This window comes from Canis lupus, unplaced genomic scaffold, assembly GCF_011100685.1.
Source record: "Canis lupus familiaris isolate Mischka breed German Shepherd unplaced genomic scaffold, alternate assembly UU_Cfam_GSD_1.0 chrUn_S482H643, whole genome shotgun sequence".
Lineage (NCBI taxonomy): Eukaryota > Metazoa > Chordata > Mammalia > Carnivora > Canidae > Canis > Canis lupus.
The window spans coordinates 6,148-30,049 of record NW_023331416.1 but is presented as its reverse complement, the minus strand read 5'-3'; the positions used below and the strand labels follow the sequence as shown (position 1 = coordinate 30,049).

The 23,902-nt window shown below is 40.3% G+C and overlaps 2 long non-coding RNA genes and 1 pseudogene across 2 annotated transcripts; all 3 read right to left on the bottom strand.

Annotated features, from left to right (window-relative positions):
- Positions 1-1,422: 1,422 nt before the first annotated feature.
- LOC119879249 lies at positions 1,423-1,519 on the bottom strand (annotated as a pseudogene).
- Positions 1,520-4,655: 3,136 nt separating this feature from the next.
- On the bottom strand, positions 4,656-21,672 carry LOC119879247. The gene is made up of 2 exons (XR_005387401.1): positions 21,537-21,672; positions 4,656-4,984 (listed from the first exon to the last, which is right to left on the bottom strand). It is a non-coding gene; the product is annotated as an uncharacterized LOC119879247 (long non-coding RNA).
- On the bottom strand, positions 21,672-23,356 carry LOC119879248. The gene is made up of 3 exons (XR_005387402.1): positions 22,968-23,356; positions 22,264-22,412; positions 21,672-21,752 (listed from the first exon to the last, which is right to left on the bottom strand). It is a non-coding gene; the product is annotated as an uncharacterized LOC119879248 (long non-coding RNA).
- Positions 23,357-23,902: the final 546 nt, after the last annotated feature.

Below are 23,902 nucleotides of genomic sequence, written 5' to 3'. Positions count from 1 at the left end.
TTATTAATTGTTTGATATACTTGGCAGCTCCCACATTAGGGGCATAAATATTCATGATTGTTAAGTCTTCTTGTTGGATAGACCCTTTGAGTATGACATAGTGTCCCTCTTCATCTCTTACTACAGTCTTTGGGATAACCTTTATCTGATAGGAGGATTGCCACCCCAGCTTTCTTTTGAGGACCATTTGAACGTTAATGGTTCTCCACCCTTTCATTTTCAGGTTGGAGGTGTCCTTAGGTCTCAAATGAGTCTCTTGTAGACAGCAAATGGATGGGTCTTGCTTTTTTATCCAGCCTGAAACCCTGTGTCTTTTGGTGGGATCATTTAGCCCATTCATGTTCAGAGTAACTATTGATAGATATGAACTTAGTGTCACCATAATACCTATTCAGTCCTTGTTTTTGTGGGTAGGTTCTTTGGGCTTCCTATTTATTTTACAGGGTCCCCCTTAACATTTCTTGCAGAGCTAGTTTAGTGGTCACATATTCTTCCAGTTTCTGCATCTCTTGGAAGCTCTTTATCTCTCCTTCTATTATGAATGAGAGCCTTGCTGGATAGAGTATTCTCGGCTGTATGTTCTTCTCATTTAAGACCTGATATCCTGCCAGCCCTTTCTGGTCTGCCAGGTCTTTGTGGAGAGGTCTGCTGTTAATCTGATATTTTTCCCCATATAAGTTATGGATCTCTTGTCTCTTACCACGTTAAGGATTTTCTCTTTATCTTTGAAATTTGCAAGTTTCACTATTAAATGTTGAGGTGTTGAACGGTTTTTATTGATTTTATTTTATTTTATTTTATTTTATTTTATTTTTTATTTTATTGATAGAGGATATCTCTATCTCCTGGATCTGAATGCCTGTTTCCCTCTCCAAATTAGGGAAGTTCTCAGCTATGATTTGTTCAATATGTAGATTTTTCCTTCTCAGGCTATCATTTATTTCCCTTAACCTTTCCTCATGGTCTTTTAATTGTTTTTCTCTTTTTTCCTCAGCTTCCTCCTTGCCATAAACTTGTGTTGTATATCTCTCACTCTTTCTTCTACCTCATTAACCCTCATCATTAGGACCTCCAGTTTGGATTGCATCTCATTTAATTGATTTTTAATATCATCCTGATTAGATCTAATTTCTGCAGTTATGAAGTCTCTTGAATCCTTTATGCTTTTTTTCCAGAGCTACTAGTAGCTTTATAATTGTGCTTCTGAATTGACTTTCTGATACTGAATTGTAATCTAAATTCTGTAACTCTGTGGCAGAGAGTACTGTTTCTGATTCTTTCTTTTGTGTTGAATTCTTCCTTCTAGTCATTTTGCTAAGTGCAGAGTGGCTGTATGTGAGCGGGCTGAGTCAAGAATATCAACCATGACCTAAGTAAATTTCACCCTGGATGATTCTGACAAGGCCAAAGACCAGAAGTTGAAAAAATATGGAATGCTGCATGTTATCCTTGTGCAAGGGCCATGCTAATCTTCTCTGTATCATTCCGATTTTAGTATATGTGCTGCTGAAGTGAGCACCATCACTTTGGTTCTCCAAATGGCTCTCACTCTGGCTCTTAGCTAAGAGCTCTGTTCAGGTACTTACACTCCCCAAACCACAGCTTACCATGATCCCTGCCTTAATTGCTATGAGCCCCTTTCTCCCTCTCCATCTCTGATGCTTGAAAGTCTTATGCTATTTATTTCTCCAGTGGTCCCTGTGAGATGAGACTGAAGTGTAGGCATCCTTAGAAGCACTCATAACAGTGGAGAAGCTGGATACCCTCCCTTGGGCTTTCCACACTGGAGAAATCAGAGGTTTCTGGGAGTATATCTTTGTGCTGTACTGCACTGGTTTTGGGAAAGGGTGATTAGGTCAAAGTAAAACTGCTCCTTTACCCTTCAAATGCATTATTTTATTTTATTTTTTTCTGAGCCAAGTAGATACTCCAGCCTCATCCTTGGTTCTAGGACTTTCACAAAGATGCCTTGACTATAGATACTCCTAGTTGGTTTTTCTCTGAGGGAACTGGAGAAGATCATTTTTTTGCCATCTTGGTGATATCATTATGACTTTTATGCTTAAAAAGGCTTTCTCTATCCATGTTCATATAAAATTCACCTATATTATCAACTATATGTCAGTAGTTTCATTGTTTCACAATTATGCCTTTAATTCATCTGAGAATTTATTTTGATAAATGTTATGAGAAAAAAAACCCTTTTTTCTTTAATAACTAATCACTTTAACACTTTTTTATATAGACATACCTTATTTTATCGTGCTTCACACAAATCTTTTTTTTTTTTTTTTTTTTTTTACAAATTGAAGTTTGTGGCAAACGTGCATTGAGCAAGTCTTTTGGTGTTATTTTTATTTCAACAGCATTTCTCACTTCATGTCTCTGTGTCCTTCTTGCAGTTCAAACTTACTCATTATTACTTAATTTGTTACGTGGATCTATGATCAGTGATTGCAACCAACTGAAAGTTCACATGATGGTTAGCATTTGTTAGTAATAAAGGTATTTTTATTTTTTAATTATTTATTCATGAGAGATGCAGAAAGAGAACGAGGCATAGACCTAGGCATAGGGAGAAGCAGATTCCCTGTGGGGAACCCCATGTGGGACTCCATCCTGGGACTCCAAGATCATGCCCTGAGCTGAAGGCAGATGCTCAACCACTGGACCACCCGTGCATCTCAGTAATAAAGTATTTTTAAATTTAAGGTATATACATTGTGTTTTTTGGACATAATGCTATTGCACACTTTTAATAGACTTCAATATTGTATACACATAACCTTTATATGCAGTGCAAAACCAAAAAAAATTCAGTTGATTCACTTTCATGAGATACTTGCTTCATTTTGGTGGTCTGGAATTGAAGACACAATATCTCCAAGCTGTGCCTATAAATTCAATCTGGTTTAATTTATTATATATTTGTCACTGAATGATGTGTAGCCCTAGGTGACGAAATCTGCATCTTGATCCTGGTGTCTTTCTGTTGCTAGCACTTAATGATGTACATGTTGAGTAGAATCAGTCAAAGCCCAAAGCTTTACATATACCCAGAGATCTGTTTTTATGTTGCCACGTCATTAAACCATACACCTACTTGCAGCTGTTCACCCAACAATGAGTACATGTGACTACATTCATTAAACCTACCTTACTAGTTTGTTCTTACATGGGAATCTCTCCCTTTAGAAACAAGTAGCTCGGGATCCCTGGGTGGCGCAGCGGTTTGGCGCCTGCCTTTGGCCCAGGGCGCGATCCTGGAGACCCGGGATCGAATCCCACGTCGGGCTCCCGGTGCATGGAGCCTGCTTCTCTCTCTGCCTCTCTCTCTCGCTCTCTCTCTGTGACTATCATAAATTAATAAAAAATTAAAAAAAAAGAAACAAGTAGCTCTCTCTATCTTGCAGGATTAGGACTGACAAGTTCAAGAATCAACTTTTCTTTCAGTATAACAAGTAAAGGAAGCTAACATCATTATTTAGGGTTGCTCTTGGCCTATGTCTTCTGCGATGCTTCTCTAATTCTAATTTGATGCCTTTTTTTTTTTTGAAGAGTATCCCTGGACTCTGGGTACCTCATTTCCTTCAGGTTTGGGTTATCTGACTTTTCTACCCAAGTATTTATTACTGCAGACTTGGAAGTAATGTCCCTGTATCCAGATCTGTGGCCATCTAATTCCTACTGAGAGGATTCTGATTTGGGAACCAGAGAATTTGCCTATAGGTGGCAGTGTAGAACAGAGTTTCTGTTCTTGCATTAATTTCCCGTGGCTGCTGTAACAAATGATCACAAACTTGGAGGCTTTAAACAATAGAAAACAATTTTTCCAAGTTCCAGAGGCCAAAAGTCTGAAATAAATATCACTGAGCCAAAAGCAAGGTATTGAGAGGGTACTCCCCTCTGAAGGCTCTGGTAGCTGCTGCCATTTCTTGGTTTGTAGTCACATCACTCCCATCTTCTGCCTCCATGGTCACATTGCTGCCTCCTCTAGTGTCTGTGTCAAGTCTCTATCTGCCTCACTTTTGTAGTGACACTTGTGATTGCATTAAGAGTTCATCCATTTAATTCAGGTAATTGCTCCACCTCCAGATTGTTACTTTAATTATGCAGATGTGTCTGCATAGGCTTTGCTAAATAAGATATCAGGTTTTACAGGTTCCAGGGTTTAGGACCTGATATCTTTGGGGGCCATTATTTAACTTACTGTAGTGAACAAGTGAGATCAAATAACACTAAGTTTAATCCCAGAGCCAGCATTCATTATCTGTGTGGAAATAGGTGATGGTGCAAACTTTTTATATTTTAGTTTCTTCATCTGAAAAAAATCAGCATACATACTACATATCTCATATAATTATTGTCAGCTACAAATCAGAAAATACATGCAAAAAGTCATCAAAGTACATGTCCCTAATGCAGTGTTAAATGTAAGTTCTTACATTATGATAGAGGATTGGAAGGATCAGTTGAATTAAATTGCAGACAGCCTATATACTACACTAAGGAGTTTAATACTGGCAGGGGTGGGGGGATTTGGGGGGCATACAGGAATCATTTAGGTTCTTATGCAAATGAGTCATAAGATAAGAGAGGGGCATTAAAAATTAATCTGGTATCTGTGGACAGAATTGAGAAAAGAAAGAGGAAAATTCATTGAAATGATTCAGGGAGATTTATTGACATGAACTAAAGAGAAACAGTATCTCTGAGAAGTAAAGACCTTCTATGTCTTTCCCAGCCCATAAGCTCCAGGAAGGCAGAAGCAATGCCATTATTTTTACCTATATGATGAATGATTGCCTCTCCAGAGTTCTAAAGAATTTTCTGTTTGTGGAGATCCCTGGGTGGCGCAGCGGTTTGGCGCCTGCCTTTGGCCCAGGTTGCGATCCTGGAGACTGGGGATCGAGTCCCACGTCGGGCTCCCGGTGCATGGAGCCTGCTTCTCCCTCTGCCTGTGCCTCTCTTTCTCTCTGTGTGACTATCATAAAAAAAAGAAATTTCTGTTTGTAACATACATTCACCTTCAATTAATTATGAATACTATCAACCATAATGGGAAGAAGATGGGTCTCTAAAATGGAATAAAGATATTCACAAAACTAAAGGATGCTACTTAGAAAAGATGAGAAGTTATGTCCGGAATGAAGTGAAAGTAACTTTTGCTTCTGAGGTTGGCATCATATCTGATGGCATGGAGGACTGTGTGGAAAAAATACTGTGGGCAAAATATGTCTAGAAAATAACACTACTGATCTGCCAAATCACAGCCATTATTTTAAATTCTAAGGGCACTGAATATTTATATAAGAATCATATTAGATGAGAATCTTGACTAGAAGTTGCTAGGATAGTGGAGAATATATTTTGCTGCTCAAGATGCCAGGAAGGAAATGGTACCAATTAAGCTTTAGGATGTTTGTCAGGTAAGCTGTATCTGTAAGTGGAGAGTAGAGGTGGCTGAGACAGAAAGAAAAAACTTTCTTCCTGACTTTAGCATCTGTGCTGCCAAAGTGAGCACTCTTCCTGATGTTAGGGTTTTAATTTATTTCAGTAATATACTGTATGGTTGTCCTTTTCACACACATATCCATGTGGGTTTATTTTCCTTCTCCTACTAGATTATAAATCTCATTAATCCCAGGCCTTAATATTTTCCCTTCTCTGTCTTTCTTAAATATCAGCACTAGGAAAAGTGCTTTGAAATGCCTTTTTTTAATGAAATGCTTTTTTTGAGTTTACTTCATAAAGTGGCTCCCTAAAATTTAGCCAAATACATCTCTTACTATAATCTGCATTTTCAGTAATGTTACTCTAATGGAAAAATTTCTTCACCTACATCTGCTTGGTTTAGTTGTCCTTTCAATTTATCATTAATTTAGTTTAATATCTTCAGTCACCAAGGAGAACCATAAAAGTGGATTTTAAAACCTTTTATCCTTTTAAAAGAAAATGCATCGAATTTCAACTTTTCTGGAGATTTTGAGATACTAAAACATATTGAACAAAAGTTAAAGTCTACACAAGGCTTAGTATAAAAAAATACATGGTGAACTTTAGTAGAGCAGAAAAGAAAGCTCTGTTATCTTCTCCAGTTGTTGGTATATTCATTCAGTAGTCACAGAAATATAAGTAAGGGAGGATAGCACATTTTCTTTATGGAGTGAAGGTTTTTGCTTAAATCTAGTGCTTGTGTTTGCATATTAAAAAGCTATTTAGGGGTGCCTGGGTGGCCCAATGGGTTAAGTTTCAGCTCAGGTTATGATTTCAAGGCGGTAAGATGGAGCCCCGTATTGGGCTCTGGGTTCAGCAGGGAGTCTGCCTGAGATTCTCTCTTTCTCTCTCATTTGAACTCTCTAAAACAAATAAATCTCTAAAAAATAAAAATAAATTTAAAAAGGATATTTATTTGCAGGATGATATGAGTTCAATGCAGCCATCCAAATATCTCTAATATTAAGAGAGGAGAAAGGCAAGATGGCAGAAGAGTAGGGTCCCCAAGTCACCTGTCCCCACCAAATTACCTAGATAATCTTCAAATCATCCTGAAAATCTATGAATTCGGCCTGAGAATTAAAGAGAGAACACCTGGAATGCTACAGTGAGAAGAGTTTGCGCTTCTACCAGGGTAGGAAGACGGGAAAAAAGAAATAAAGAAACAAAAGGCCTCCAAGGGGGAGGGGCCCCGCGAGGAGCCAGGCTGAGGCCGGGGCGAGTGTCCCCAGGACAGGAGAGCCCCGTCCCGGAGAGCAGGAGCTGCACCGACCTTCCCGGGGAAAGGCACCACAGTTGAGCAGGACCCCAGGAGGGCGGGGGTGCCCTCAGGCCCCCTGGGACACTAACAACCGCGCCCTGGGGAGCGCGCCGAGCTCCCTAAAGGGCTGCAGCGCACGCACGCATTGACCCGGAGCAGCTCGGAGGGGCTCGGGCGGCGGCTCGCGGGGAGGGGCTGCGGGCGGGAGCGCGAACCCACCAGCACAGGCCGGGAGCCCAGGGCGCCGGGGACACAGCCCAGGATCTGGCCTCCCCCGGGACAGGCAGAGGCCGGGAGGGCCCAGGACAGCGAGGACGCTCCTGCCCCGAGCTGAGCAGATCAGCGGCCCGGCCCGGAGCCTCCAGGCCCTGCAGACGGAGAGCTCTGGGGCTACTGCAGGAGCTGACTCCAGGGCTCCAGAGCTGGCCGCCGCCACTGCGGTTGTTCCTCCTGGGGCCTCGCGGGGTAAACAACCCACTGAGCCCTGCACCAGGCAGGGGGCTGAGCAGCTCCCCCAAGTGCTAACACCTGAAAATCAGCACAGCAGGGCCCTCCCCCAGAGGACCAGCTAGACCGACAGGGGAAAAACAAATTATTAACCAAGCAGCACTGGAAAGTTCCAGGGGAAGTCGAGGGATTTACAGTATACAGAATCAGAGGATACTCCCCCTTGTTTTTTGTTTTTTGATTTCTGTTTGCCCCCCCTTTTTTCTTTTTTCTTTCTTCTCTTTTTTTTCTTTTTTTTTCTTTTTCTATCTTCTTTTTTTCTTTTTCTTTTCTTCTTTCTCTTCCCTCTTTTTCTCCTTTTCCCAATACAACTTGTTTTTGGCCACTCTGCACTGAGCAAAATGATTAGAAGGAAAACCTCACCTCCAAAGAAAGAATCACAACTAGTCCACTCTCCCACGAGTTACAAAATCTGGATTACAATTCAATGTCAGAAAGCCAATTCAGAAGCACTATTATACAGCTACTGGTCACTCTAGAAAAAAGCAAAGGACTCAAGAGACTTCATGACTGCAGAATTTAGATCTAATCAGGCAGAACTTAAAAATCAATTGAATGAGATGCAATCCAAACTAGAGGTCCTAACGACGAGGGTTAACGAGGTGGAAGAATGAGTGAGTGACATAGAAGACAAGTTGATGGCAAAGAGAGAAACTGAGGAAAAAAGAACAAACAATTAAAAGATCATGAGGATACATTAAGGGAAATAAGTGACAGTGTGAGGAAGAAAAATCTACGTTTAATTGGGGTTTCCGAGGGCGCTGAAAGGGCCAGAGGGCCAGAATATGTATTCCTAATCTGGGCAGAAAAACAGGCATTCAGATCCAGGAAATAGAGAGATCCCCCCTTAAATTCAATAAAAACCCTTCAGCACCTCGACACTTGAGAGTGAAAATTGCAAATTCCAAAGATAAAGAGAAGGTCCTTAAAACAGCAAGAGACAAGAAATCCCTAATTTATTGGGGATCAATATCAGATTAACAGCAGACCTCTCCACAGAGACCTGGCAGGCCAGAAAGGGCTGGAGGATATATTCAGGGTCCTAAATGAGAAAAACATGCAGCCAAGAATACTTTATCCAGCAAGGCTCTCATTCAGAATGGAAGGAGAGATAAAGAGCTTCCAAGACAGGCAGGAACTGAAAGAATATGTGACCTCCAAACCAGCTCTGCAAGAAATTTTAAGGGGGACTCTCAAAATTCCCCTTTAAGAAGAAATCCACTGGAACAATCCACAAAACAGGGACTGAATAGGTATCATGATGACACTAAACTCATATCTTTCAATAGTAACTCTGAACGTGAACGGGCTTAATGACCCCATCAAAAGGTGCAGGCTGTCAGACTGGATAAAAAAGCAGGACCTGTCTATTTGCTGTCTACAAGAGACTCATTTTAGACAGAAGGACACCTACAGCCTGAAAATTAAAGTTTGGAGAACCATTTACCATTCAAATGGTCCCCAAAAGAAAGCAGGAGCAGCCATCCTTATATCAGATAAACTAAAATTTACCCTGAAGACTGTAGTGAGAGATGAAGAGGGACACTATATCATACTTAAAGGATCTATCCAACAAGAGGACTTAACAATCCTCAATATTATGCCCCGAATGTGGGAGCTGCCAAATATATCAATCACTTAATAACCAAAGTTAAGACATACTTAGATAATAATACACTTATACTTGGTGACTTCAATCTAGCTCTTTCTATACTGATAGGTCTTCTAAGCACAACATTTCTAAAGAAACGAGAGCTTTAAATGATACACTGGACCAGATGGATTTCACAGATATCTACAGAACTTTACATCCAAACGCAAATGAATACACATTCTTCTCAAGTTCACATGGAACTTTCTCCAGAATAGACCACATACCGCATCACAATTCAGGTCTGAACCGATTTCAAAAGATTGGGATCGTCCCTTGTGTATTCTCAGATCATAATGCCTTGAAACTAGAACTAAATCACAAGAAGTTTGGAAGGACTTCAAACACGTGGAGGTTAAGGACCATCCGCTAAAAGATGAAGGTCAACCAGGAAATTAAGGACAAATTAAAAGATTCTAATGAGAATGAAGATACTACCGTTTAAGACCTTTGGGATACAGCAAAAGCAGTCCTGAGGGGGAAATACATCGCAATACTAGCAGCCATCCAAAACTGGAAAGAACTCAAATACAAAAGCTAACCTTACACCTAAAGGAGCTAGAGAAAAAAGAAAAAAAAACAGCAAATAGATCCTACACCCAGCAGAAGAAGAGAGTTAATAAGATTCAAGCAGAACTCAACGAAATCGAGACCAGAAGAACTGTGGAACAGATCAACAAAACCAGGAGTTGGTCCTTTGAAAGAATTAATAAGATAGATAAACCATTAGCCAACCTTATTAAAAAGAAGAGAGAGACTCAAATTAATAAAATCATGAATGAGAAAGGAGAGATCAACCAACACCAAGGAAATACAAACGATTTTAAAAAATATTATGAGCAGCTATATGCCAATAAATTAGGCAATCTAGAAATGGATGCATTTCTGGAAAACCACAAACTACCAAAACTGGAACAGGAAGAAATAGAAAACCTGAACGGCCAATAACCAGGGAGGAAATTGAAGCAGTCATCAAAACCCTCCCAAGACACAAAAGTCTGGGGCCAGATGGCTTCCCAGGGGAATTCTATCAAACGTTTAAAAAGAAACCATACCTATTCTACTAAAGCTGTTTGGAAAGATAGAAAGAGATGGAGTACTTCCAAAGTCGTTCTATGAGGCCGGCATCACCTTAATTCCAAAACCAGACAAAGACCCCACCAAAAAGGAGAATCATAGACCAATATCTCTGATGAACATGGATGCCAAAATTCTCAACAAGATACTAGCCAATAGGATCCAGCAGTACGTTAAGATTATTCACCATAACCAAGTAGGATTTATCCCCGGATGCAAGGCTGGTTCAACACTCGTAAAACAATCAATGTGATTCATCATATCAGCAAGAGAAAAAACAAGAACCATGTGATTCTCTCATTAATGCAGAGAAAGCATTTGACAAATACAGCGTCCATTCCTGATCAAAACACTTCAGAGTGTAGGGATAGAGGGAACATTCCTAACATCTTAAAGCCATCTATGAAAGCCCACAGCAAATACATTCTCAATGGAGAAGCACTGGGAGCCTTTCCCCAAGATCAGGAACAAGACAGGGATGTCCACTCTCACCACTGCTATTCAACATAGTCCTGGAAGTCCTAGCCTCAGCAATCAGACAACAAAAGACATTAAAGGCATTCAAATTGGCAAAGAAGTCAAACTCTCCCTCTTTGCCGATGACATGATACTCTACATAGAAAACCCAAAAGCCTCCACCCCAAGATTGCTAGAATTCATCATCAGCAATTCGGCAGCGTGGCAGGATACAAAATCAATGCCCGGAAGTCAGTGGCATTTCTATACACTAACAATGAGACTGAAGAAAGAGAAATTAAGGAGTCAATCCCATTTACAATTGTACCCAAAAGCATAAGATACCTAGGAATAAACCTAACCAAGAGGTAAGGATCTATACCCTAAAACATAGAACACTTCTGAAAGAAATTGAGGAAGACACAAAGATGGAAAAATATTCCATGCTCATGGATTGGCAGAATTAATATTATGAAAATGTTACCCAGGGCAATTTACACGTTTAATACAATCCCTATGAAAATACCATGGACTTTCTTCAGAGAGTTGGAACAAATTATTTTAAATTGGTGTGGAATCAGAAAAGACCCCGAATAGCCAGGGGAATTTTAAAAAAGAAAACCAGGGATCCCTGGGTGGCGCAGCGGTTTGGCGCCTGCCTTTGGCCCAGAGCACGATCCTGGAGACCCGGATGAATCCCACGTCAGGCTCCCGGTGCATGGAGCCTGCTTCTCTCTCTGCCTCCTCTCTCTCTCTCTCTCTCTCTCTCTCTCTCTCTGTGACTATCATAAATAAATAAAAATTTAAAAAAGCTTGTTTAAAAAAAATAAAAAAAATAAAAAAAAACCATAGCTGGGGGCATCACAATGCCAGATTTCAGGTTGTACTACAAAGCTGTGGTCATCAAGACAGTGTGGTACTGGCACAAAAACAGACACATAGATCAGGGGAACAATAGAGAACCCAGAAGTGGACACTCAACTTTATGGTCAACTAATATTCGACAAAGGAGAAAGACTATCCACTGGAAGAAAGACAGTCTCTTCAATAAATGGTGCTGGGAAAATTGGACATCCACATGCAGAAGAATGAAACTAGACCACTCTCTTGCACCAGACACAAAGATAAACTCAAAATGGATGAAAAATCTAGATGTGAGACAAGATTCCATCAAAATCCTAGAGGAGAACACAGGCAACACCCTTTTTGAATTCGGCAACAGTAACTTCTTGCAAGATACATCCATGAAGGCAAAAGAAACGAAAGCAAAAATGAACTATTGGGACTTCATCAAGATAAGAAGCTTTTGCACAGCAAAGGATACAGTCAACAAAACTAAAAGACAACCTACAGAATGGGAGAAGATATTTGCAAATGACGTATCAGATGAAGGGCTAATTTCCAAGATTTATAAAGAACTTATTAAGCTCAACACCAAAGAAACAAACAATCCAATCATGAAATGGGCAAAAGACATGAACAGAAATCTCACAGAGGAAGACATAGACATGGCCAACAAGCACATGAGCAAATGCCCTGCATCACTGGCCATCAGGGAAATACAAATCAGAACCACAATGAGATACCACCTCACACCAGTGAGAATGGGGAAAATTAACAAGGCTGGAAACCACCAATGTTGGAGAGGATGCAGAGAAAAGGGAACCCTCTTGCACGCTTGGTCGGAATGTGAACTGGTGCAGGCCACTCTGGAGAACTGTGTGGAGGTTCCTCAAAGAGTTAAAAATAGACCTGCCCTATGACCCAGCAATTGCACTGCTGGGGATTTACCCCAAAGATACAGATGCAGTGAAACGACGGGACACCTGCACCCTGATGTTTCTAGCAGCAATGTCCACAATAGCCAAACTGTGGAAGGAGCCTCGGTGTCCATCGAAATGAATGGATAAGAAGATGTGAAAGGGAATAGAGGGGAAGGGAGAAGAAATGGGTAGGAAATATCAGAAAGGGAGGCAGAATATGGAAGACTCTTAACTCTGGGAAACGAACTAGGGGTGGTGGACGGAGAGGAGGGCGGGGAGTGGGGGTGACTGGGTTGTGGGCACTGAGGGGGGCACTTGATGGGATAGCACTGGGTGTTATTCTGTATGTTGGCATATTGAACAGCAATAAAAATAAATTTTTATTAGAAAAAAAAGAAAGAAAGAAAAGAAAGAAAGAAAGAAGAAGAAAGAAAAGGAAGAAAAAAAAAGAAAGAAGAAGAAGAAGAAGAGAAGAGAAAGAAAAGAAAAGAGAAAAGAAAAGAAGAAGAAAAAGAAAGAAAGAAAGAAAGAAAGAAAGAAGAAAGAAGAAAGAAAAAGGGATCCCTGGGTGGCGCAGCGGTTTGGCGCCTGCCTTTGGCCCAGGGCGTGATCCTGGAGACCCGGGATCGAATCCCACATCGGGCTCCCGGTGCATGGAGCCTGCTTCTCCCTCTGCCTCTCTCTCTCTCTCTGTGTGTGACTATCATAAAAAAAAGCAGTGGTTAATTTTTTGGAATAAGTTTAAAAAGGACATCAGAATTTTATGCTTTTTCAGAATTTCCTGCCTTATACTGAAATACAACATCCTTATTTCTAATGGCTCAGTTTGAATTGGTATGCAAAGCAAGGGACAAGAGGCCTAGGGGCCGAAAGCAAGACCGAGGGTAATTCAGGAGTGTCACAAACCCTTCCAGGGACAGAGTACCAAGTCAAAAAAGTGTTTTTCTCATCTCTTGAGAAAGGATGAAGAAATGAAACATCGTAAGTATGTCAGATGGGTTTTTTGTATGATACACTAGAAAACAATCTCTGAATTTATTCCAAGCTTTGTACACACTCCTTCAAATACTTCATCCACTCGAAACTAGCTAGGAGCTCAAAAGTATATTTGCTTGCATGCTAAGTGACCTCAACAGGAGCTATAGTCAGGGTGCCACCACCCAATTTATGTGACTGATAAGTTTTAAAAGGGGCAATATGAGAGTTTACAGACATCGATAATAGCTTCAAATATGACTCGCATATGTAAGGAAACTTTTAAGGTATCTTAACCGGTCCAGAAACCCAGACAGTTAGTATTTCTGTTTTCCATTTTCGTTTTCATTAAATCGTCCTCAATCAGCAATGTGACTAAGATAAATAGACAGCAGTAACACGAGATAAAAAATAGGAAGGCTCCTCAAAAACTCTCCTTAAATTCTATGCATGATTCATATTCAGCTTGAAAACCATTTAGTTAAGAATGAAATAGCCAAAGATTCTAGCATATGAAGTGCGATGTATACCAACTTCTTAACCCTACAATATAATGGTAGGAAAGCTAACTCTGAAACCAAAACTCCATACCTAAAATAATTAGTACCAATACTTAGAATATAGCAAGATTTATTTTCTTCCATTGTCTCTTACTTTCCACACAATAAGACAGGAACATTATCAGGGTTGCCTGAACTATGTATGAAGTCAGTCTATTTTTCTATCTGGCTATCATTCATAAAACAAAATTCAAGGTTCTATTTACTTTATTTTAAAAAATATATTTTATTTATTTATTCATGAGAGACACTGAGACAGAGAGGCAGAGACGTAGGCAGAGAGAGAAAGCAGACTTGTGCAGGGAGCCTGACGTGGGACTGGATCCTAGGACTCCAGGATAATGCCCTGAGCTGAAGGCAGACGCTCAACCGCTGAGCCACCCAGGCGTCCCTCTATTACTTTCATTAATTCAGCTAATAGGAGCTTTTGGGGGAATGAGAAGGGTACTTAGTGAGAAAAAGACGAGAAAGATAACGGTTGGCTTATGTGTCCCGGAGAAGTAATTCTCTTGCCTCCTACTACTCCATATACTAGAGTTACTATAGTATTCGTTTCTCAATGTTTTAAAGACTCTATTCAGCAATTTAGGGGTTTTAAGGATTATAACCTCAGTCAAAATAGTATTTCATCTATCAATTGTCATTTCCATATTGGCACTAGCTCCTAGTTTCATTCACAAAACTAGGGTTGTCAGGGCCTTAATGAGGCAATCCTTCTGCCTCCATCACCCCACTGGTAGGCCAAACATATGCCTACCCATTCAGTTCTGAAAACCACCTGCAGAGAGGAAGTTAAATGAAAGAAAAGTAAAGCATCACACTGTCACCATCTTTAGATAAGCTCTAATTTTACCCAAAGGAGAAAACTTTAACCACGATAACAAAGCTGGCAATGACCATGATTAAATGATGCCCTGTCATTCTGTTCCTACCCCTGGGAGCTGCTCTCCACCCACTCCCAGGTGATGGATGTGTTTCTCTTGGTACACTGGGTTTAGATTGGCAAAGGAAGCAGATAGTTAAATTCATCAATCACCAGAGTGGGCAAAGCGAGTATTTGATCTGCTCTGGAGAAAGGATGGGGACCTGAACAAAACTCATTGACAGCACAAAACCAAGGTCATCTCCCAGTACCATGATACATCAAAGCAGGCTCATTTAGTCTCAAAGTGTGAGTCACAAATACTAAGCCTGGAAGAGATCTTAGAGAACCTGAAACCAATCCATTGACACACAAATCAGAGAATTCCCTCCCTCCACAACAATAAAACAAAACCAGACTCCATGACTCAGCATTTGTTATCCATACTCTTGAAATTTGTTATCTATTAGATATCAATGTTCTGAATTCCAAAGCTATATCCAGTTACTGATTCCACATGGTATATACTTCCTGACCAGTAAATCTACATGAAAAAAAAAAGTTTAAATGTGAACAAATTTGCTGCTTATATCAACATGAAAAACAAAACAAACAGAATCCAACTTATCTCTGTCAACCCCCCTCTTTTTTTTCCTTTACCAAATTGCTTTTTAATGCCTGAAATTTGAAAACCAACAGCTACTTCTATCAGGCTTTTCAAGGCCCTGAAAACAATGACGTACTAGTAAATCTCTTATTAGTATCCTATAGATTCACAAGCTCAAGAAAACTCAAGATGACAGGTTTCATGAATATTTTCTTTCAAGAACTTTATAGTTTAACCATCCCATGAAAAATAAATCTCCTTATTATGATATCCTGCTAAAGAGATAGACCCAAAAGTGTGTCCCTTTGTACAAGTATGTACTTCTTAACAGTGCCACAAAAGGAACATAGGCATACAAACCAAATACTATATTTCCAAATATCTGAAAAGAAAAAAAAAAAGAATCATTACCACCGCCTATTTTGTTCTCCTCATTACCTGTCACTCTTTTTAGGGATAAATGGCCTGATGATTTTCTTACAATAGTTCCACAGCTTAAAGCAGCAAAAACACATTTAAAATTTTTTAAAAAAGCAAAAAAGTTATGATTTCAAAACAGAAATGAGAAATTTCACTTTTGTTATTTGAATGTGTGCTGCATGGAAAATCATTATGATCCTTCCACTTGCAAATGTTTCGGACCCTTCGGTAAATATGTGTTTCTAATTAAACAGTAACTCTCTGTTTAAATACAAAATTGGTATGATAGGTCCATGTCCATTTTCAAAAAGTGTATTTTTCAATGACATCCAAGATAGGTCAGCATTTTCCCACTACTGCAAAAAACAGCAATGTGTATCCTCGACGCAGGTATTACAACACATAAATACACTGTTGCCCTGGCTCTCCCTCTGGTTCCATCTGCTCTCTTGCTGTGCAACAGCTATAGCATAAAAAAGCCTATTCTCACACGCTTTTGATATTACACTATTAATCACATACAGCTGTGGCTTACAGACTGCTACAAAACACAATTTTAATGTAGTACTCGAAGCCAATTGTGGATAAACATCAACATTTACTCCGAATAAGAAGTCCAACACTAAAAGATTTTCTTTTAAAGAAAGACTGGTTTTCTTAGAATTTGGCATGGACGTAATTGTGACTGAGCCCTCTCTCTGCCAAAAAGACTGATAATGTCAAAAAGGATTGTGTAAAATCATATTAGTGCAATAATGACGCTTTCCAGAATTCCTGGAGCCAGAAAGACCTGAAATGAACTTACATCCTACTTCTCTTCTTTTGTCTCCCTCCCTGCAAATCAGCCCTACCTCCAACCCTCTAATAGATTTAATTACTTCAGAGAAATAATTTTGATTTATAATTCTATTGTTCTTTTCCCAAACTGAGAGAAAGCGAAAGGAAGCTGTTAGGAAGATACTGTTAGAACAAATTGACATGAGGTTTCTTTTGAATTAAGAATGATTCTGGAGAGAAAGACAACAACAACATGAACTTTTTACATAGCTCCTCCTTTTAGCTAGGCACTAAACTTAGTACTGTGAAAACAATGGCTGCATTATAGAAAAGACAATTCCAAAGATAATTTAATATGGGGGGGAGGTAAAGAAAACAGGACAACTAGAAAGGGAGAGTGGCCCCTTGTTACTATTTTTCTCTTATTCAAAACCAATTAAAATTGTGTACATTCTCAAATGAGACAAACAAGATTTATCATAGTTTCATGCTCTCATATTACCCCCTGAAGCGAAAGACATATTTGGAGTTGTACCTCAAGGTTCTATTGCTGGACAATTTTTAGAAAACCAGTTTTGTATGTTTCAGCCTTTCAAAGGAAAACAGAACTTGGGAGTTTTCAAGGCTGTTTTAAAACTGGCAAGTTACCAACTCTGGCTATCAATGCAAATCTGAGGCAGGAAGTACTAAGGAAATCCTAAACTCTTTCCCTCCCTCTGCAGGATTTTCTACATTTTCATGTGCAAGAAGCATGTTAAGGGGTTGTCCTGTTTTGCTTTTGAAGGATCTGTACATTCACATCTTTGAGAATATCCCTTGCCCCATAGGAGCCTCTCTCTTCCTTTCCCTACTCCTTAGTCCTTCGTGTTTCAAGTGTTTGCTCTCTCTATGGCACAATCAATCGGGCTCTAGCTAGACTTTGAGAGATGAGCAGCTGTCCAGGCTGCAGATGGTTGGAAACTCAGCCTGAAGTCAGTGTGCAGTTGATGAGTTACTCCCTATACCTGACCCCAACTCCAACTTCACACCAGGTTCTGAATACGATCTGAGTAGCAGCAGCCAGAAAAACTCTGTTGGGTCCCACAGATCTTTCTGCAAGATCTTCAGGGGAAGCAGATGGTCCAAGGGGGAAAGCAGTAGGCTGATGGAAAAGCAGCATGAGTAGAAACCATGCCCTGGATCGGTAGAAACATCGTGACCCGGTCAGGGTAAGGAAATGGAAGGAAGGACTAGCTTGCTGTGTGCGTTTGGATGCATTTTAAAGTTTTGGGGAGATGATAAAGTTTTCCAGATACCACACATGAGGGAAATATCTTTCTCAGCAACAAAGTATCAATTCACCAGGCTGTGACCATGTTTTACTCTTTTTAGCCTTCCTAGTTATGATTAAGTTGCCTTTCCAAGAAACCCTCCACAAAATAACTCAGATTGCGATTCACCCTGGGTCTCACAATGCAATAGCAACAGGTTGCTTGCTTTGAATGGGCTATAACAAAATTGCTGAGAAATATTAGGTTGTGACTCAATCAAACGTGATTATGGATATTATCATTAAGCTAATGAGCTATTTTTTGGTCCCCTTTCTCTAAAGTTTGCTGATTATCCTGGTGGCCTTCAAAGAGCAAATTCGTTTTGATGAAGATTTTTTTTTTTAAATCTGGCTATGGCTCTTATGTAAGTATTAAACATGTCATCAAGATTGCTTCTTTTCTGCTCAATCACAATGTTTCTTTTTTAAATTGCTTCTTTTAATAGGGGGAAAAATGGCCAAAAGAAAATTGACAAATGACAGCTTTTAATGCAAGGTCTTGGAAACATGCATCCTAGAACAATACCGCTACAAGATAGCTATCAGCTAGTCATTGGGTTTTCATTTTACTTCTATGTACATTTATCTAATATAATAATTTAAGCATTTGGAAAATTATTCAAAGGGAGAGAAGCATAAGTAACTTATTTCTAATTTCTTTTCTTTTTAAGCAACAAAGGTAGTGAATTAGTTCTAATGTGATGGGAAAATAAGAGGAGCAGAGAAAGCAGGGAAGTGCCCCAAGTTTTTCTAAAACTTTAATTGCATTTGAGGAAAGGGAAACCTTTCCATTTATTTTTAGACACCCTACTCTCATTTTGTTTTATCATAAGAAAAGAGCAGCTGTATCTAACACACACATTTAAGTAGAAAGAAAACGTTCAGTATTTTGTACTGTCTGAATAAATGCAATGATACACCTTGAGTTCTTTAAGAACCCCATAAAGATTCTTCACCCCAAACTAATGTCAGTAAATGGCTTTTGTTGATTAGTTAAGAACACCTGGTTTTACAGGACAGCTTAAGTTATGATGTCACCAGAATATGACTTTTATAGTCAACCACAGAACTCTATTTTTATCAACCATAAGTATTCTTTATGTATCAGTATCATTTTAAATAGCTCTGATTTTTAAAATAGATTATAACTATAAGCCAAGGCTAGGACTGTAGATTTTGTGAATTCCACCAAGGCTTGCTTACCAAATAAACATGAGCAGCATGTATTCCCCTCAGAAATTATAGGTAATATTTTAAGATAAAAATATAAAAGGAGCAAAAAGACAACACTGAAATAACCCAGTTGTTTTCATGCTATACTGGGTCATGATAGTACTTTCTTACATAGTATTCATGCTGCCAGAAAGTCCCCACATTTTAAAGTATGATTGATCCTTATTCTCATTCCCTGTGTGCCCAAGTTTCAAAGCAGGGCACGTTTTCACATCTTCAGCTTCCAGGAATGTTATTAATGTCTATCATTTCAGAGCCACCGAAACAGTATTCGACAACTTCACAGCTCTGTCGAAAGTTTGCAACATAATAATATGAACTACCATGATAGCCAAAGTAGCTGATCCTATATTCCCCACCACCCTGATCTGATTGCCCGAATATCAGTTTAGGTCACCTAATGGATCTACCTTCTTTAAAAATGTTCCAGAAGTTGATGGCTTTGACTAGCTTGAAAGTAACAAGATCCAGATGCTGCCTGTCTACACACTAAACTACACAGGACCCCAAAACAGATTTTTTTTAAATTCCCTCTATGTTTTTCAGGCTCTCCTCTTTTCCCTCACCACTGCACTTTCTTTACCTCAATCCCTCTCTCTCTCCCTCTCCCAGTCTCTCTCCACACACACACACACACACACACACACACACACACACTTCCCATCAGTGTAGCTCATCCAACATCCTGTCCTTAATATAATGTGCAAGACATTATTTCCTGCTAGCAATAAGTTAAAAGAAATCTCAGGCAGGAAAGCAATTATTCCATTCATTTTTATCTAAAGTTTCCTTTCTGAATATGCTTCATAGTCAAAAAAAGAACCAAAAAGAAAGCATGAATTTTGAAACATTTGGAAAAATTTAGCCAAATGAGTAAAAGGGATGGAATGTCCGATATTTTTCATGGAACCCTTGGGTTTGTTGTTTTTATTTCTTGGGGGGGGGATGAGGAATGACTATAAATTTCCTCTTTTAGACTAGCCCTTGCTTTGCCATTTCCTTGAGGAAGGCAGACAGCATTCTCCACCCAATCCCCCAAAGAGTTAAAACACACTGCACTGCACGGGAGCAGGAGGGCTGGTCTACTAAAGCAGCAGCCCCACAAACTAAATGCTCACAAGGGCAAAAAGCAATGTGAGGAGACCTTGCAGGGGCAGGGCGAGTCATGGAGCGATTGAAAAAGAAAGAAAAAAAAGCAACAATTTTTAATAGAATTCGGAAAGTCTGCTGCCTCGTCTGGTTTACAAATAGGCATTGTTGGAGGAGACAGAATAAATAAGAGCTAACTACAGCATGGATTACCGAACACTAATCCCATCAACGAGTCCCGGTGGCAGCACAGATCACTCAGGCACGCCTTGGTCACTCTCCGCATATTTATTAAGAAGACAGTGGAGTCTGGCTAATGCGATACAAAATTAATATCACCTGTAAAGAAACATAACCCATACATTCAAAGCGATAACTCTACCGACACCCTCCCCCCCAACTCATCAAGTCCAATTTAACTGACAAATTGGAGCAGTGATTTCACACCTGAGAGCCTTTCAGGTCTGAACTGCAGGATCAAGTTCATGGTTGGCACTGCCCACTGCTTAGTTACGTGGGCTTTCCACTGGCCCCGTAATGGTCATTTGTGCACACACATAAAGACTAAAGTATTAAAAATTTTTTTAATTTTTTTATTTATTTATGATACACACACAGAGAGAGAGGCAGAGACATAGGCAGAGGGAGAAGCAGGCTCCATGCACCGGGAGCCCGACGTGGGATTCGATCCCAGGTCTCCAGGATCACGCCCTGGGCCAAAGGCAGGCGCCAAACCACTGCGCCACCCAGGGATCCCAAGACTAAAGTATTTAACCAATTCGTGTCCAATTATCATCAGTTATATTTCATCCCGTTTCAAGACCCACAGGCCTCCTGATGGCAGCCAGCACAGAAAAACAGAGCTTCGAAAAGTAAAGAACATCTATTGTAAAGCTCCAAACTTCAGTCTCTAGAGTCTTGATCACCCTCCATATAAAATAAAATATGTAAGGCAAATACACAAAAACAAAAGCACACCCAAACAAACTCTACGGGACGTCAGTTAGTCGTACTATACCTTCCCACACCCTTCTTTCATTCTATACTCTGTGATTGAAAGTCTGAGTTGCCCCCACCCTGGTGCATCCTATCCAGTGAGAAAAACCCTTTCAGAGCCACAAAGAACAGCTCACCAGAAAAGCCTCTGAAATCGTTGTTGTTCCTGATAATCACTGTCACAATCTCCTTTCTAACAACCCTGTCCATCTGCAAAGCACTTTACTACGGATATCAGGAACATCTTTATGTTGCCAAATAACAACAAAGGAACACGAGCGAAACTATTATCTCTGCTAGAAGAGAAAAACCACAGTCCCAGGGCTTGCTTTCTTCTCATATTCTCCTCTGCCTCATTAACTCCATTGCTATGTTACTAATTTCAAAGAAGCAGGAAGAGGTGATGGGAAAGGGGAGGTAAATAATAATCCACATGCCTGTTTCCCATCCCAAGTGCAGGATACACACTGCTTGCCAGACTGTGGGTCGAGCCATACCTTGGTTTAGAGACAGTGAGGATAGTAGTAAGTGTACTGGGGGTACATTTGTGGCTGATCCAGGCGTTTACCCATGTAGCTGGAATCTTTATCTCCGAGGCAGGGAACTCGATGACACGGTATGGTGCCCCAGGCCCGAGCGTCCTCTTAAACCACTATTCCTGATGGTCCCGATGACTGATGAGGCTTCAGAGATCCTTCGTCTTCCACCACTCACTAGTTCCAACACGGCAGGAATTTAAAAAAGAAAACACCAAAAAGACAAAGAAAAAAAAAAAAAGAAAGAAAAAGAAAGAAAGAAAGAAAGAAGAAAGAAAGAAAGAAAGAAAGAAAGAAAGAAAAAAGGAAAGGTATTGGTAGAAAGAACACACACACGCACACACACACACACACACACACACAGCCTTCCCAGATCCTGCCTTCCTTCCCCCAGCTGCCAGGGTCCACTTGGGATGAGGCACTTTGTTCTCTACCCAGGCTGTCTGTAGTGATGTCAATTGCCAGCGTTTGTAAAGAGGGAGAGAAGAAAAAAATCAAAGTCTTTTTAGCACAACTCCGAATCCTTGCAGATCAGCTTCCTGTCTCCTGTTTGTCTCTTTCCCCACCTTAAAGAAAAAGGGGAAAAAAAGAAAGAAGAAAGAAGAAAGAAAGAAAGAAGAAAACAAAAAAATGAAAAAAAAAAAAAAAGAAAGAGAAAGGGGAAAAGAAAAGAAAAAAACAAAACAACCTTGCACAGCCTGGTTGCTGCTGTCTCCCTTCCAGAGTGACATGGTGTTCGGGCTCCTCCTGTCCTTTCATTCACTTCCTCTCCTTCCAGCCGGTGGGTGGAACCTCTCCAGGGAGCAGGGTATGCAGTCCAGAAAGCTGCAGTATTTCCTCCAAAAAAAAAAAAAAAGCCTGCTTCAACCCCTGCTGCAAGCAAAGTCCTGATTCCCTCTGCTGGCTATCTCGAACAGCAAAGCAATTTTTGCAGCAAAGCTGCTGCCGCTGGAACTGAACCCAGGGAACTCAAATTCGGGCGGTGGATTATTTCTTATCCTTCCCTCCATCTACCCCACACAAGAGCTGCCTTTTTTTTCTTGCCAAGTGGCAAGGTAAGCCACACTGCTAAAGCAAACACAGAAGACCACGGGAGGGAAGAGAGGACGAAGGGAGGAGGAAGGAAGAGAAAGACAAAAATAAAAGCAGACGGACGACCCGTGCTGGTTAAAATGGAACAAGTGTGTCCCAGATGCTTTCAGAACCTGTTAACATACGAAAGCCAGATGAATCCAAGACCCGGTCCAGAAACTAACCTTTTACTTCTCGGAGGACACGGAGGATGCTAAGCATTGAAGAAATTTGAGAGTCTATGCCAGGACTACTATTAGCAAGCCCTGCATCGTCAGATCACAAGGACCAACTTGCCATAGCCGAAATGATCATTCTTACCCTTACATCCGTTTTGTAAGCATCAAAGGAGGTATCCCATTAGGTTTACAGGCGTCTTCATAAATAAAAGCTCTGGTTCTCTCACTGTCTATCTATGATGATTTTGATTCAGGGATGCTTTAATCACTTTCCCGATGTCATCACAAAAAAAAGCACAATTACCTGACAGAGTTTTTCCCCACCAATAATAAGTAATATTCTGACATGTCTGTCAGCTGTTACATTATAATACAAATGGTTTCAGCGAAAATATATTTCCTTTAAGGGTCCCTTTTCAAGGCAGTCAAGGCTAAAATTAGACATGCCAGCTGTGTTTTGCTGTGAGCGCTCACGCATGCCCAAAGCGTGGCCAGACCAACATTGAGCGCCTCTCCACTTCGTCAAACCAGCTCTGTTCTCCCCAGCCTAGAGCTGCCTTTTCAGATAAGAGGTTCCTGGTACAAATCCAGCTTCCTAGTGAGGAAGAACAGAGAATTCCAGCCCAGTGCACAATATGGTATCCAGCCAAAACAAGCCCTGCCGCCCGTGAGGTCACTGGCTTTCACTCAGGGGTCTGGTTATTAGAAGCTGTGTGAGTGCATGGATATTCCTTGGAAAAAGTTAAGGATGGTGGATAAATAGCTTTATGTTTGACAAGAATAACAACCAGAAAGAAGGAAGGAGAGAGGGTGGGAAGGTAGGAGTTAGAAGCCCTGATATCACTGTCATTAAGAGAATTAAATCAATTCCACCAACATTGAAATGTGTTCTTCTGGGCCTTATTCGTCCCATCCAGAAAGTGGAAATGCTGCCAACTTATGTGGCTGAAGGTGGTAAACGGAATCAGATACTAAATCAAAACTACATTGATTTAAAAATCATTCAGTGGCATCTCAATGCTCAGACAATAAAGTCTTGGCTTCTTGGAATAGTTTTCAAGACCCTTGAAAACCCAA